This window comes from Camelus ferus, chromosome 8 (assembly GCF_009834535.1).
Source record: "Camelus ferus isolate YT-003-E chromosome 8, BCGSAC_Cfer_1.0, whole genome shotgun sequence".
Taxonomy (NCBI): domain Eukaryota; kingdom Metazoa; phylum Chordata; class Mammalia; order Artiodactyla; family Camelidae; genus Camelus; species Camelus ferus.
Genome location: NC_045703.1, coordinates 22,366,366 through 22,380,638, shown reverse-complemented (window position 1 = coordinate 22,380,638; position 14,273 = coordinate 22,366,366). Strand labels below are relative to the sequence as shown.

The following is a 14,273-nucleotide window of genomic DNA, read 5'->3' as shown; positions in this document are numbered from 1 at the left end:
CTGATGAGCAGGCAGTTCAGGGGCTGCGCAAGCAGGGCTTCCAGGGTGAGAGCTTAACTCCTCCCGAGAAAGACCCTCCAGCTTCATAGTATGACTCAATCCAAAATCTGAAAGATTTACAAACTAGCCAAGCGAAAATTTCACCTCCAGCTGAGAACACTTCAATTTTTAGCAGCAGTTGGGAGAAAGAGGGCCTATGAATACTTGATAAAATATTCAGTTAAAAACATATTTTATAGCAGCAGTTCTCATGGGAATAAGGATGCAGGAAAACGGTGAGACATTGTCTTTACATGAAATCACTTAATTTGTCGCTTTAAATTCTTGGTTTTTTTCTTTTAGTCAGCTTTCTAGGAATGTTTTCTTTAGCTTATGCCTGGCATTTTTTAACTTGTCATTTACATTCTACTAGCTTGTAAAGTTTCTTATTTGACAGCAGAACCACGATGAAGCCAAATACTATCTGGCCTTTAATCCAAATACTGCTCCTCCAGCCTCCATATACCCCCCCGCCCCCCGCTCCCTGTCGCCTTGGGAACCCGGCTCACTTGACTCTTCCCTGTTTTCTGCCTACCCTTCTTAGGGTGGAGTCCCAGCTCTGCTTCTGTGTGCTTCAGTTTCCTCATCTGTAAATGTTCATCTAGGTTAAGGGCTTAGAGCAAGCACATGGTAAAGTGCTCCACTGGTATCAGTTACTATTATTGCTGTTACTACCATCATTTTTTTCTTGCACTATTTGTCTGTTCCCACAAAGCCAGGAGGAACAGCTTTTGCTGATCATGACACGTAAGAGGAGAGGGCAGGCCCTGCTGTGTGGCAATTACAGTTCATCAGGAAAAAGCTGTCTGTAGGCTCTACCTAGACAGCCTAGGCTGCAGCAGGGGAAGGGAGAGAGGGGCCCAGTGGTCCCCAGTTCAGGCCCACAGAATTTCCCCTAGGCACAAGGGCGGCAGAGGGGCAAACAGAGCTTCGATCCTTGGGGTCTTGGTCTGTGTAAAATCGCCTCTAGGGAGCTTGACTGGCCTGAAGGACTCAGGGTGGGGGGCCGTGTCATGAAAGCTGGAGACCATCAGTGAACAGCAGAGTGAGACTGACAGCCAGGCTTCAGGCTTCTTTGAAAGCCTGCACTGCCCACCTCTTGGCTGCAACAACACAGGTTAGTTTCCGGGTTTTATTACGTCAGTGAGAATCTTTTTTATTTTTTTTCTAGTCTTTTTTTTAAATTGAAGCATAATCAGCTTACAATGTTGTATCAATTTCTGGTGTACAGCATAACGTTTTAGTCATCCATGTACATACATATATTCTTTTTCATATTCTTTTTCGTTATAGGTTACTACAAGATACTGAATATAGTTCCCTGTGCTATACAGTAGAAACTTGTTTATCTATTTTATATATAGTAGTTAGTATATGCAAATCTCAGACTCCCAATTTATCCCTTCTCACCCTCTTCCCTCTCTGGTAACCATAAGTTTATTTTCTATGTCCAAACAGCAATTCTTGGAAAGCAACAAAAATGTTAAGCATGACGAATTTTTTTTCTCAAGATTATTTTGTCAAGCTTATTATGAATAAAATAACATTTTGAGAGAAATCACAGACAACAGAGTGTGTATTTATGTTACACTTAACTTTAGAACTGCACTTCTAAGATGCTGAATTTGGATTTTTACTTGCACTGGTACATTTAAAATGAGATATCATTTTAATTGATATACTACATGATAGCTTAATATGAAAATAACTGCATGTGTGTCATACATTTCCATCAAGGCATCCAGTATTAAATTTCCACTACATCTTGAAATACTATCACTCTACCTGGAGAAAATGCTGTGAGTCTTAATGCTCCCTCCTGAGACCCTTTAGGGCCACTTTTTAAAGAATTAAAGTCATAGTCATCTGGACTGATGAAATAGACATAGACATTTGTGCTTATAACAATTTTAATATTGCTACATTCATCCAGAAGAAAAATTTTTAGGCTTCGATTCCCTAAATAGACCAATAAAAGTAAATGTTATCTACTAATGTTAGTGTTTGGTGTTTGAGAACATTGTAGCTGTGAGCTAAAGAGGATTCTTTCTTGACTTGAGTGTTAAAAGTGGCAATGGATTAAAATTCTGAGTCCCCCTCACAAAACACTAGCAAACAGGGCAATATGCTTTCAGACTTCTGTTCATAGCTTTGACTTGACATTGACAGGGAATCATCTCATTTTAACATGGGAGACTTGCTGCGAAATGAGTAGTAAGGAGTTCTTACATGAATTGTTAAGAAGTTGATCAGACAAATGGCGTTTCTGCTTTTCTAATCCAACCATAGTTGGAAAGAATGCAGTTAAAATCATTAAATGGCTCCTAGGTGACTGGCTAGAACCTTGTCTAGTTAGTGCATTATTTTCTAGGCTGTGTCTTAGAGGCGTGGGACACAGGATAAACCACAGAGGGCACTCCCCTCCTGCCCAGGATTTTGAGCAGGTGAAATTTGGCTAAAATGAACGAATACCTTGAGTATCTGAGAAGGATCTTCTCAGGAGTGTGTGTGGAAGAAGATAGAAGTATTGTCATCAAATATTGCAGGAGCCACATTTTTTTTTTTTTGGTCTTTTTAAGAGTCAGCTCACTGAAATAATAAAACAAAACTCTTCTAATTTTCCCTCAGGCACCCAATGGTGTGTTTCTTTTGGTAGGGCTGAGTCCCCAAGCTGAGTTCCAAAGAAAGACCTTCTAATTCAAAGTGCCCTTGGGAGGCACCAATGACGGCATGGCCAACTCCATTTTTCCTTGGTAGCATTTCACAGGAGTGTAGAGGGCATTAGATAACATGATAGATTTGTATATTCACCACTGTATACACAGATAATGTATGTGGTAGGTGATCTCTATATATTTTAACCTGAAATATAACACGGGAGAGGTGGTCAGGGCAGGGTTTAAACCAAATAATTTAAAATACAATAGTTAGATTCCTCTTATATGTGGAATCTAAAAAAATGACTCAAATGAACTTATTTACAAAACAGAAACAGACTCACAGACATAGAAAACAAATTTGTGGTTACCAAAGGGGAGAGGGGGTGGGAAGGGATAAATTGGGAATTCAGGATTTACAGATACAAACTACTATATATAAAATAAGTAAACCATAAGGTCCTACTGTGTAACACAGGGAACTTTATTCAATATCTTGTAGTGACCTATAATGAAAAAGAATATGAAAAGGAATATATGTATGACTGAAATATTATGCTGTACACCAGAAATTGACACAGCATTGTAAACTGAATACATTTCAGTAAAAAAAAAGAAAATGTGATCGTTAGAAACAAGAACACATGTTCAAACATAGTGTGTCTCCTCTCCCAACACCCCCCCCCCCCCGCATTTTATCAGAACTGTTTGTTCTCCTGTTCATCTCTCCTCTCTTTGGTAACAGGCTGATTCAAAGGAGGGGTGATAGTGTGGGTGGGGATGGGGACTCAGCTGGGACAGCAAGACCCTCCGAGTGGATTCTGCTGCCTTCTTCTGTCCTGACCTCACTGGGAAGAGCAGCAGAGCCTTCTGCTTCCTCTAGTTATGCCTGGGTTCACCCATCCAAATTGTTTTGCGTGATTAAAAGCTTGACAGCCATTAGGCAATTAAACAAGTCAACAAGTTGTTTGCTTAAAAAATAACCCGTTAGGCGAGTCTGTCAGAAACCATTTCCCCTGCAAAACTTGTTTGGCTGTGTATCTTCAGCATCTCCCTTGTTTTAAATCCATTATTCTCCTTTCTCGGAGTTTCTCCCATGTGAGGAGCCCGTATATCAGCACATTTCGGGTGCTGTGGAAAGGGGCCGTACGTATAGGAACGTCAGGATGACCAGGAATGAGGAGCTACAGCACTAAGTTATAGGATGACTTGAAATCCCTTTCTAGCCTCTAGAATTCTACCGAAAAGGGGAGTTGGAGCCCAGTAATGTGGAATGAGCTATGTATAGTTTAGTGTACTCGGGATCTTGGGAATAAGTAACTCTGATCTTTCCCAAATCATAAGACATTTTATAAGGCATTTGAAAAATCTGGGTGGCTGGGAAGAATAGACACATGGTCAACCAGCTAATACCATAGGCTGGCCTCCATAGAGCTTCCCCCAAATCATTAAACCCACAAAAAGTTGCCGGAATCCCTCTCACATTCATCAGTGCCACGTTCTGTTACTTTGATGTATATTATTCACAAGAAGATACGAAAGTCTCCCTCTAAGCTATAGTCATAGTTTCCACATAAATGCAGTTACTTATGAGCTCAAACTAAGCACTGGAGAGGAGAAGGGGCGATGCTCACTGCGGTGGTAGTTCTGTTCTCACGTGGACGTGTGGGCTGCTGCTCATTTCCTCGTGATGGCTCACCCAGCGACAAGCTTCTCAAGGACACGGATCTTCCCTTTAGCTGCACTTTGCTATGGACCCTGTGCTGGGCTCACTGTCAGGAACTGATATGTCAAGGGTTTCATGATCATGGGGGCCTTTGGTGGCTCTCTCTCCCTCTGAGGAGAGAACGGCATCAAACCTGGGAATGATTTTGTGCCAGTGCAGATGCCCCACCACAGGTGTGATCTACCTGGGGAACGTCTTCACTTTCCCTTAGTTTCTTTCGACCTCAGATCTTGTTCAGGAGGCTGCTGCCAAGGCGTAGCTCCATCACCGTGTGATGTGATGTCTGTCTCCAGGGTTCACACAGCTGGGCAACCTTAGAGAGTTTACCCATTTGCTGGATCCGAGATTGATACTTTATATTCTTTGGAACACAGTAGTCTCACTTGCTTTCTTCTCCATGATTTTGATGGCTACCTACATCACTGGAGATGTAAATTATGCCTAATAAAATTTAACAAATAAAAACAGCCCAAGCAGTTTCAGTTACACACACAAAACAAGGAGAACGCATAATAATAGGCATTTTGTGATGTAATCTTGTTAAGCTGGGACATGAATGAAACACCGTATTGTTACCTGCAGCTGAAGCTGCACTTTTTAGTAATTGGAATTGATGGTGCCTACACTAAAATGTAACTGTATTTCAGCAATGTATTAGCTATGCTTCTGTGGACTTTTCTTACTTAGTTGCCAACAAAGCTGATAGGGTTGTCCCTTTAATTGTAAAGGGCACATTTATTAATTAAAACAAATCAGTAAGTGGGTTACATCCTGGAACACATATCAGTCAAAACCAAAAGACATAATTAGTTCAGAAATTTTAAAAAATGTGGAAAGAAATCCTATATACCAATAAAATTAACTATAAGGCATTCTAGGAAAACTCATTAAAATTCCTGCTTAATTCTTTAAAAAAATTTTTTTGTAGTGGTTAGCTTGACAGCAAGAATTTCTCCCTTTGTTTTTAGGAGGAACAGATAAAGAGACATTTTATCCGAAGAAGAAAACCAAATAGAAGTTATGCTGTGATTGTGTTTATCTTGTTTCTTTGGATTTATTTTTATCTATTGTGAAAATAAATTGATTTTTAATCTATATCAACATGCTTAATTGGGATACACACACACACACATCACTTTGGCAAAGAGCCCTTTTGATCATTTTGCCCACCAAATATATCCCAGCCTGCATGGTGTGAAGGAAGGTCATCTCCAGATCGCAAGAAGTCTTCCTGAACCACACAGGCTCCTGAAATCCCTTTGTTTCCTCTCCAGGGCTGGTGACTAGTCCTGGTGACAAAAGCATTCACCACTGCGTCCGCTGCTGCAAGCATCCTCAGTGATACCGTCCTCCGTAAAGCAGATCGGTCCTGCAGTCCTGAAGAGGTGATGTGTGACCATTAACAGTTGCTGCTATGGATTCCATAATTGCTGAAGTCCCTGGATGAGGCAGGTACCAACTTTCTCTCTCTCTTCCCTTGCCTTCTGCTCCTGATCTGTGTCCTCAGGCAGAATCAATGGTCCATTATTAACCCAACCTGACATGGGATGTCAATGAATGGCTTACGGTTCTGCTGACACCCAATACCAAGACTTATACAGAATAAACATTTCTCTTCACAGAGCAGAGAGTTCAGACCACGTGTTAAATGACTTATCAGGTAAAATTCGGCTAAATTAAAATCTGGGCCACTTGACTTGCTTTTTTTTAAAAAAAATATTCTTTGTATTTTAGAACAGAAAAATGGATCATGGCATGCTGAGTTCCCATACGCCTCATCCCCTGTCCACAGTTCCTGCTATTATCTCTTGCTTTGTTGTGGCATATTTGTTACAGTTAATGAATGATGGATATTGATACCTTACTATTAACCAAAGTCCACAGTTTACATTAAATTTCACTATTGGTGTGGTACAGTTTTCTGGCTTTTCACAATTGCATAGTGTCATGAATCAACCATTATAGCATCGTATAGAACTGTTTCATTGCCCTAAGAATCTCCTCGGCCTCAGACCATCTCCACTCCCTCCAGACTTTTGGCAACTACTGACCTGTCTCTCCGTAAAGTGATGCCTTTTCTTTAATGTTGTATCAATAGAAGCAGACAGTATGTAGTTTTTTCAGTATGTATTTTTTTTTCAGATTTTTTTACTCCATAATAAGCATTTAAGATTTCCCTATGTCTTTGAATGGCTTGATAGCTCCTTTCTTTTCAGCACTGAATAATATTCCACTGTCGGGGGGGCACCCCAGTTTATTTCTCCACTCACTGAAGAACATCTTGGTTGCTTTCAAGTTTTAGCAGTGGCGAAGAAAACTGCTGTAGACATAGACATTCATGTTCAGGGTTTGTGTGAACGTAAATTTTCTGCTCAATTGGGTAAGTGCATAGGTGCATGATTGCTGGATCTTAGGATGTGCTTAGCTTCATAAGGAACTGTCAAACTGCCTTCCAAAGTGGCTATACCATTTTGCATTCTCACCAGCGATGAATGAGAATTCCTGTTGCTCTGCATTCTCATCAGCGTTTGGTGTTTAAATTTTAGCCATTCTCATAGGTAGGTAGTGGTTTCCCATCATTACTTTAATTTACAATTCCTTAATGATTTATGATGTTTCTGTGTGCCATCTGTGTATCTTCTTTAGGGAGGTTTCAGGCTTTTTGTCCATTGTTAATTTGATTGTTTGTTATCATGTTGTTGAGTTTTATGAGTGCTTTGTATATTTTGAATAGAAGTCTTTTATCAGACATGTATTCTGCAACTGTTTTCTCCCAGAATTGCTTTAGTAGAGCTGGAAACAGTCCTCTTTCTCCCTAAAAGACATTATGCTGCATACATAGGTCAATGAAATGCAATTAGCTGCAAATCTGCAGTGAGGGCTTTAAAAGTGCTGAGGTTACATTGATGCTTGAGTACATATAACCTACCTCACTGCTTTTTATTGTAGTAAAGCAATTATTTTTTGTAGTCTTTTCTGGAAATATCTATTTTTATAGTCAGGCAGACTTGGGCTCCAGCTAAAAGTTGGCTAGATTTTTGCATCTTAAAAATCCTTAATGTTAAAGGGATAAAGGCTGACTATACATTTAAAATCCAAAGGGAAACTTGATATTTGCTGTTTAAGGCCAAAGAGTGTATTTTTTTTCTAATGACATTCTAAATAAAGTGTTGTATAGTGCAAATCCTTGTTACCACTTGAAAATAGTGCCTGCCACACAGCTAGCGACAGGTCATGTTGGAAACAGTTTCCTAGCTCGCTTAGGAAGATGTGGGCTCCATCGTGGCTCACAGCTCATGCTGCATCAGATACTGTGGCAGCCAGGCTCTAGAGCTTTCAAGACTCCCACTCAATAGTATGGATTGGTCCTCTTTTTGCTCAAGGAAAACTTTATGTACCTAGAATATTCTTGCTGAGAAACACTGCGTGACACTTGAGTTTTTTCTTTTCATTAGGGAAGATTGTTTTTTCTGGACTGAAGGAAACAAGGTCTTTTTTAGGTAGAACAGTCAGCATTTTTCATTTTTTTCTCAGTTGTCCTACCATAAACCTGCTCCAGAGGTGACGAATTTTGATGAAATTTGGCTAATGGTTGTCCCAGTAAAATGTGATGCTTGCTCTGTGGGGTGGTGGAAAAACACAGCATCTTATGACATTGATTGTCTTCAAAAAGTGAATCCCATTTCAAGAGGAAATAAATTTGAAGGAAGAATATCATAGAGTCTGGGAAGTATTCTCCTGGAAGGTGAGGAAAGGTATAGGCGTTGAGCTCAGGGTTTTATTTATTTATTCATTTTTATGAAATGAAAAAATCAGTCTTACTGACTGCAACTTGATGTTTATAAAAGTCTTTAAATCACCGACCTCGGGTTTAGACTCTGTTGAAGTTAAAGTAGCCTGTCCTATTACATATTAGTGAATTTTATTATAGGAAGAAATTTAATTCAGTATTTTCCAGCCACCGAGTATTAGTCAGGACAAGCTCACTGCTGTAATAAACAATTCCAAAGTCTTAATGGCTTAACACGGTAAACGTTTACTTCTTGCTTATGCCATGGTACACTGGTCTGGAGGGAGGGTGTGCGGGGTCTGCTTCACGTGGTCACTAAGGTCATGGCTCATTCATCTAAAGGGTCCTCAGTCTCTAGGCCTTTGGAATCTTCTTTCCGATCTTCTGCATCCTGCCTGCCATGAGGAGATGAGAAGGTGGGAGGGTTCTTCTGGATCACACTTGGAAGTGGCAAACATCCACTGTGGCCCACGTTCCACTGGCCGGTCATAGAGCCCCACCCATCTGTGCGGGCGGCTAGGAGGTGTCGTCTCGAAGGATGCCCAAGAGGAAAATAAAATAGGACTTAATGAATCAAAGTGGCCTCTGCCCCTTATGACTGTACACACACACAGACACACACTGACACACACAGATCTGTGTAAAGAAGATTAGTAGCTATGAGAACCTTCAGAATAGGATGAAATTTATAGTTACATTGTTTACTTAGCCTCTTTCTGTGCTTTTAGAAATAGTTTACGTCGTTGACGTGTTCTTGTATTTTTGGAAGCCGAAAACTGAAACCTCAACTTTTCCCCTTAATAACGGGTCATCCATGAATGAATGGGCTGAAAGATTCGGGAGATTTAGGCGAGATGTCCCCTGGGTAGGGGTCCCAGAGTGCTGGGTTGTTCCTGTTGGCTCCTGCGTCCGCTGATTGGATTAGAGGTGGTGGTGGAGGAGTAAGAGGAAGAAAGATAGAAGATTTGTGATGGAAAATCACAACAATGGCTTGAACTAGTGTTTACTTTGGGCCTATGGTCGAAGGGAGAGAAGGAACAAAAACCCTCTTAAAAATGCCACACACTTTAAAACCTGACATCTGACCGAACTATGGATTGCTATTATTGGGAATCAGCCCAAATTGACACCTTGAAAACATTCTGGGGGTCAAGAAACTTCCACAAACATTTCTTAAAGTCATTCTCTTGGCACCTCATAGAATCTTTTTGGAAAAGAAAATTTGCTCAGCGCGGTCTTTTTTTTTTTTTTTTTTTTTTTTGGTTTGGGAATATGTTACTTTTATGGACACCCCCGCGCCTAGTCAGTTGGAGTCAATCCTCAAATATGAAAGCGGCCGCAGGTCTAGGGAGGCAGCTCCCCTCAGGGTGGGATTTGCAGCCCGTGTTTTAATGTCTTGCTACATTGAAAAGGCGTAGGAGAAATCACAGATGCAACGTTCAGTGACTGGTTTTCAGTTTGCGGAGAATAAATAGGAGAGAGACGGTAGTGGAAAAGTCCCAGTGCTCAGAAAACCACTGAGCCTAAGTCATCCTCCTGGAATTCTGCTGCTCTCCTAATTTCCTTTGTATCGAGGGGGTGTTTCTATAAGGAATAAAATGAGCTGAAAAAATATGTACCATTTCAGAAATAAGAATCATGTTTGGATCTGGATACCAGAGGAATGAATGAGGACTTGCATTTCACAAAGTTTCTTTTCTCTTTTTTTTTAAAAATTTTTTGTCCACCTGAGAAAATGCTAGCCTGGAAAGTAACTGACAATGTCAGAACCACCAAAATAATAGGTGAAAAGTATTAGTCCCTACAATGTACAAAATGGAAGAAAGAGAGGCTAATTCTCCACTTTTCGCAAATGTAAGAATTTAGCTTATTATTGCTGTAAGCATTTGGAATTTGCATCTTTTAGGAAGGTTTAGAAAGGATAGATGGCTGCATTGATGGAGATTATTTTAGCTGATAATCTGGAATCTTAAGGAATTTAGAATTTACATTTGCTTTTAAAATGTTTTCTTAAAAATCATATTTCACGTGTCATTTAACATGAAATTAATAGGATTGTGAGGCTATTTATTTTTTTATCTGACAGACTCCTTGCTAATGGCTTACCCCCCTGGCTCTAGTGTTAAGCAGTCTTGTGCCTTCAACAGGCAGAGCCCCGTGTTTCAGGGGCTGACCTCTACGTTATATTCTCAGGCTACTCACTGGTGGCATCAAGGACAGGCGACTTCTGAAAATACATGGGGGCCTTCAAATAGGTGCCAAGAATCATGGGAAGTTCTAGAACTTTGAATTCTCAACGATTACTCTAGAAAATAAGTGCCTATCCATGGACATCCACCTGAGGGTGGGGCTGCTTTTTCTTGTCTGTGTTTCCAGGGTGGAACACAGGGTGAAAAATGAGGAGGGGGTTTCTGTTTGGGGGACATGGACTGTGGGAAAGCTTGCACTTCGTCTTAGGTCTCCCTCTCAATGGTGCCAAGGTGTCTTATTTTTATGGCTTACAGCATGTCCTGTCGTGTATAAGTTACTTTTTACACACCTCTTGTCAAGAAAACAGTTTATTTTAAGAGTTACTTGTTTGTGGTAAAGTTAGTAGTTTTATAAATGTTCTTTTTTTTTTTTTTGATGGGGGCGTGTATAATCTATGAAAAAGGTGTAAGTTTTTGGCATTTTTGACCCACTGAGCCCCTTCTCCCTGAATCAGTGGCAGCCTGTACTGAGAATGCTGGCGACAAGTGAACAAGACTTTTCTCTGCCATCTGAATGTCAGGACATTTAGCCAAGTGATGCTGACTGGCAGTGCAAGAAGGTGCACAAACGTCTCAGCAGTTTGGGGCTCATTCTGGCTTCCCTACAACTACTACAGAGTCATCATCTCTGTGAGATCTGGGCCTATGCTCAGGTTTTAGTTGTAGGTTAAAATTAGGAAACCCACAAAGTCATGTTAGAACCACTGAGCGACATTCAAGGTGACCCTTCAACAATGATGGAGAAGGTTGACATCAGAAATTGTCAACTAGTTGGCAGTTTTGACCCAGGGCCCTCACGCTGTGCCAACAGAGAACACCTGCGCAGAGAGCTCCATGTTCCAGGGAGACATGTTTCCTTTTCTTACTGGTGCTCATTTGGGAGCCAGCCCCACAGACAGTGACCCCGCCTGTTAGGGACAATGCTTGTTTTTCTTATTGTTTTGAGGGTTATAGGAAAATAAGAAGCAGTTTCTGAGGTGGAACAAAGCAGTTTGTGTGTGAAGCTGTAGGTCTGAACAGCATGTAATGAGTATTTGGTGTAAGGGCAGCAGTCCTTCTGTATTGAACGATTAATGCTTGATAATGCTCAGGAAATGGGCTTCTAGTATTTCTTACTCATGTTCAGAAGGTAACAAAGGCTTCTGAAAGCACTGTTGGGGGATTATAAATAAGAGTTTGCCTCTCCTTCTAAGCCCGGAACAGAGTAGGTCTGGTCTGGGTCAATTCAGGGACTGCTTGGCTTTAAACCCATGGTCACTCTTGGTTTTCCAAACTCCCCTCCCCTCACCACTCCCATCTCTAAATCACTGACCTCAGGCAGAGCCTTATGAAAGGATTCCCATCTTATCCCAGAAATGCAGAAATTTCGTGATACATATTTTCTTGTTTCCTGAGGAATACAGTACTTTCTTATGTAGACTATCTAGTTCCAGGAATTAAACACTGTGCTTTCCCTAGAGGTGCATGCGTTCTGTCAATCAAACCCAAATAACCACCTCGATAACCCATAATTGTCACTGACTGTATAGTTCACACCTAACATGTAATCATCGCAGACAATGCTTTCATAATTAGCCCCCTGACGAAGGTGAGAAGTGTAACAGTGGAGACCAGTTGCCAATGCCGGGGGGCAGGTTGAGCCACCCTTCCTTGGTCCAGAGAGCAAATTATAGCTCCCCCTCCCCTACTAACAAAGCACGCATCTGCAAGTGTTCAGACTGATCATGACTCTTCCAGCGCCTAGAGAATAGTCATCTCTGGTTGCTCTTTGGGGAGAGAGCATTCCCACGGTACGAAGTAGATGCAGCAAATTGCAGGATGTGCAGCCAATTTGGAAGCGAGAGTAAAAGAATCCAAGTTGTAAATTCTTGTTCCTTTAGAGTGACAAGTTAATTTTGTATGTGTAGACGTCATCTTGAATAAGGGAGGCCAAAAGCCTTCGACAGAACCTTCTGTCATTCAAAGTTACTTTTAATGGTAGATACACTCAGGTTGGAGTCACTGTACCCTGGTGACCATCAGCATAGGGAACACTGTGATGGCTGTGGACAGAGGCTGTGGAGGTGAGTGGCCAGTTATGCCCGATTCAGGCATTCTGGCCAGGAGCAGATTCCTGCAGAATCAGAGTGTAGGTTTCCCCCAGGGACCTCCCATCTCCATCCTTACCCTCTTGGGCTGCTCCTTCCTCTAAATAGAAACACTGTTCTTCACCTTTCTCTCTCTTCCTCTCATTAATCTGTCCCCCCATCCAATATATATTTGCTTGGCTACCAACTAGCCCTGTACTAAGCGGTAGGAACGCAATGACGACAGAGCATAACCTCAAGGAGTTCGTGTGGGGGACCCGGATATTTAAAGAAGTAATGTCGGCACACAGTAGCAAAAGCTCTAAGCCGAGTACTGTGGAGGCTCAGTGGGGCTGCGATAACTTTTCCTGGGAGAGTTGGGGGTGGGTAGCTTGGTAGAAGAGTTGATGTTTGAGATGGATCGTTAAGGAAGAGTAGAATTGTGCTGGGCAGAGATGGAGGAAAATTAAGGTGCTCATCTGGCAAAGCTCAGAGTTTATGGTGAAGGCAACATCAGTTCACTCTGAACAGGGAGGGGACATGGTTAGACCATTAGAGCAATAACTCTAGCCATATTTTAAGGTCGCCTTAAGGGACTCTAGACAAGGAGACTATGAGGAGGAGATGTAATAGTCTGGCAGGCAGAAGTGAGAACCTGCAATAAGGTGATAGTTCTATAAAATGGATAAAAATGATTTCTTGGAGATGGAATTCACAATGATTGGGGATGGGTGGGATTTGGGACTCCATGGCTTTTCGTTCAAGTGTCTGAGTAGATGTTGTCATTATTCATTCATTCAACAAATACTTATTGAGCACCTGACATGTAACACATATAGATAATTAAGATGAAATGACTCTCTTCAAGGCCAGAAATTTTAAACTTTAGCTGGGTACAAGAATTGCCTGGGGAAAGCTTTAAAATCACAATTCAGTTAGATTCTCAGATGTGTTTTCAGTGTTCCCCAGGTGATTCCCAAGTGTAGCCAGGATTGAGAACTGCTGCCCCACGACATCACAGGCGGGTCAGTCAATCTGCAAATGGTGAGATAAGAGCTCTAACAGGGACTGGGACATGGCTCCTGGCAGCAGAGAGAAGGACCGTCTAGCTCTGCGCTCCCACTCAGGGTGGTCCTTCTCAAGGAGGTGCTGCTTTAGCTGAGACTCGGAGGGTATTTTCAGGAGTTGAAGTGGGGTGAGCCTTCTACTCCAGGGAGCAGCCTTTGCAAGAGAACATGCCAGTACGGAGACTCATCAAAAAGGAACAGGGTGAGAAGGGGGAGGGACCCAACACATTCCACTTTTGGAGTATGATGGGCGCACAGGACATCCATGTAGAAGTGTCAGCATCAGTTGGATACGTGAATCTGGAGCTCAGGGGAAGTGAGGTCTGAAGACGCAGTTTCAGGAGTCTCAGGTTGGTGGCTGAAACCATGGGCGTGTAAAGATAACTCAGGAACACTGTGTGCGGTGTGTGCAGCCGTAGCAAGCACTGATGCTTCCTTGGGGGCCCAGGCTCAGAAGAAAAGCTCTGCCAAGGAGCTGCCACAGGGAGGAAGTGCCTTCGTCTTGAAGGCGCCTTCCATTCTCCAGGCTTTTTCACATTTCTGTGATGAATTCTGATCTGGTCATTGTCAGACGCGAGCAGCTGCATCATTTTCAGCTCCTCAGTATCCTTGTTAATTGGGAAGTTGCCAGCAAAGACCACTCACTTGTTATTGCTATTATTTCCATTACGAAGAGTGC

At 41.9% G+C, this 14,273-nt stretch overlaps 1 long non-coding RNA gene across 10 annotated transcripts in view; it reads left to right on the top strand.

The window, feature by feature from the left end:
• The window catches only part of LOC116665292, a 335,340-nt gene that overhangs the window by 168,156 nt on the left and 152,911 nt on the right, over positions 1-14,273 (top strand). For all 10 annotated transcript variants that reach the window (XR_004321832.1, XR_004321831.1, XR_004321834.1 and 7 more), the window contains exon 3: positions 5,697-5,874. This is a non-coding gene — a long non-coding RNA (uncharacterized LOC116665292). The remainder of the gene's footprint in view (positions 1-5,696; positions 5,875-14,273) is intronic.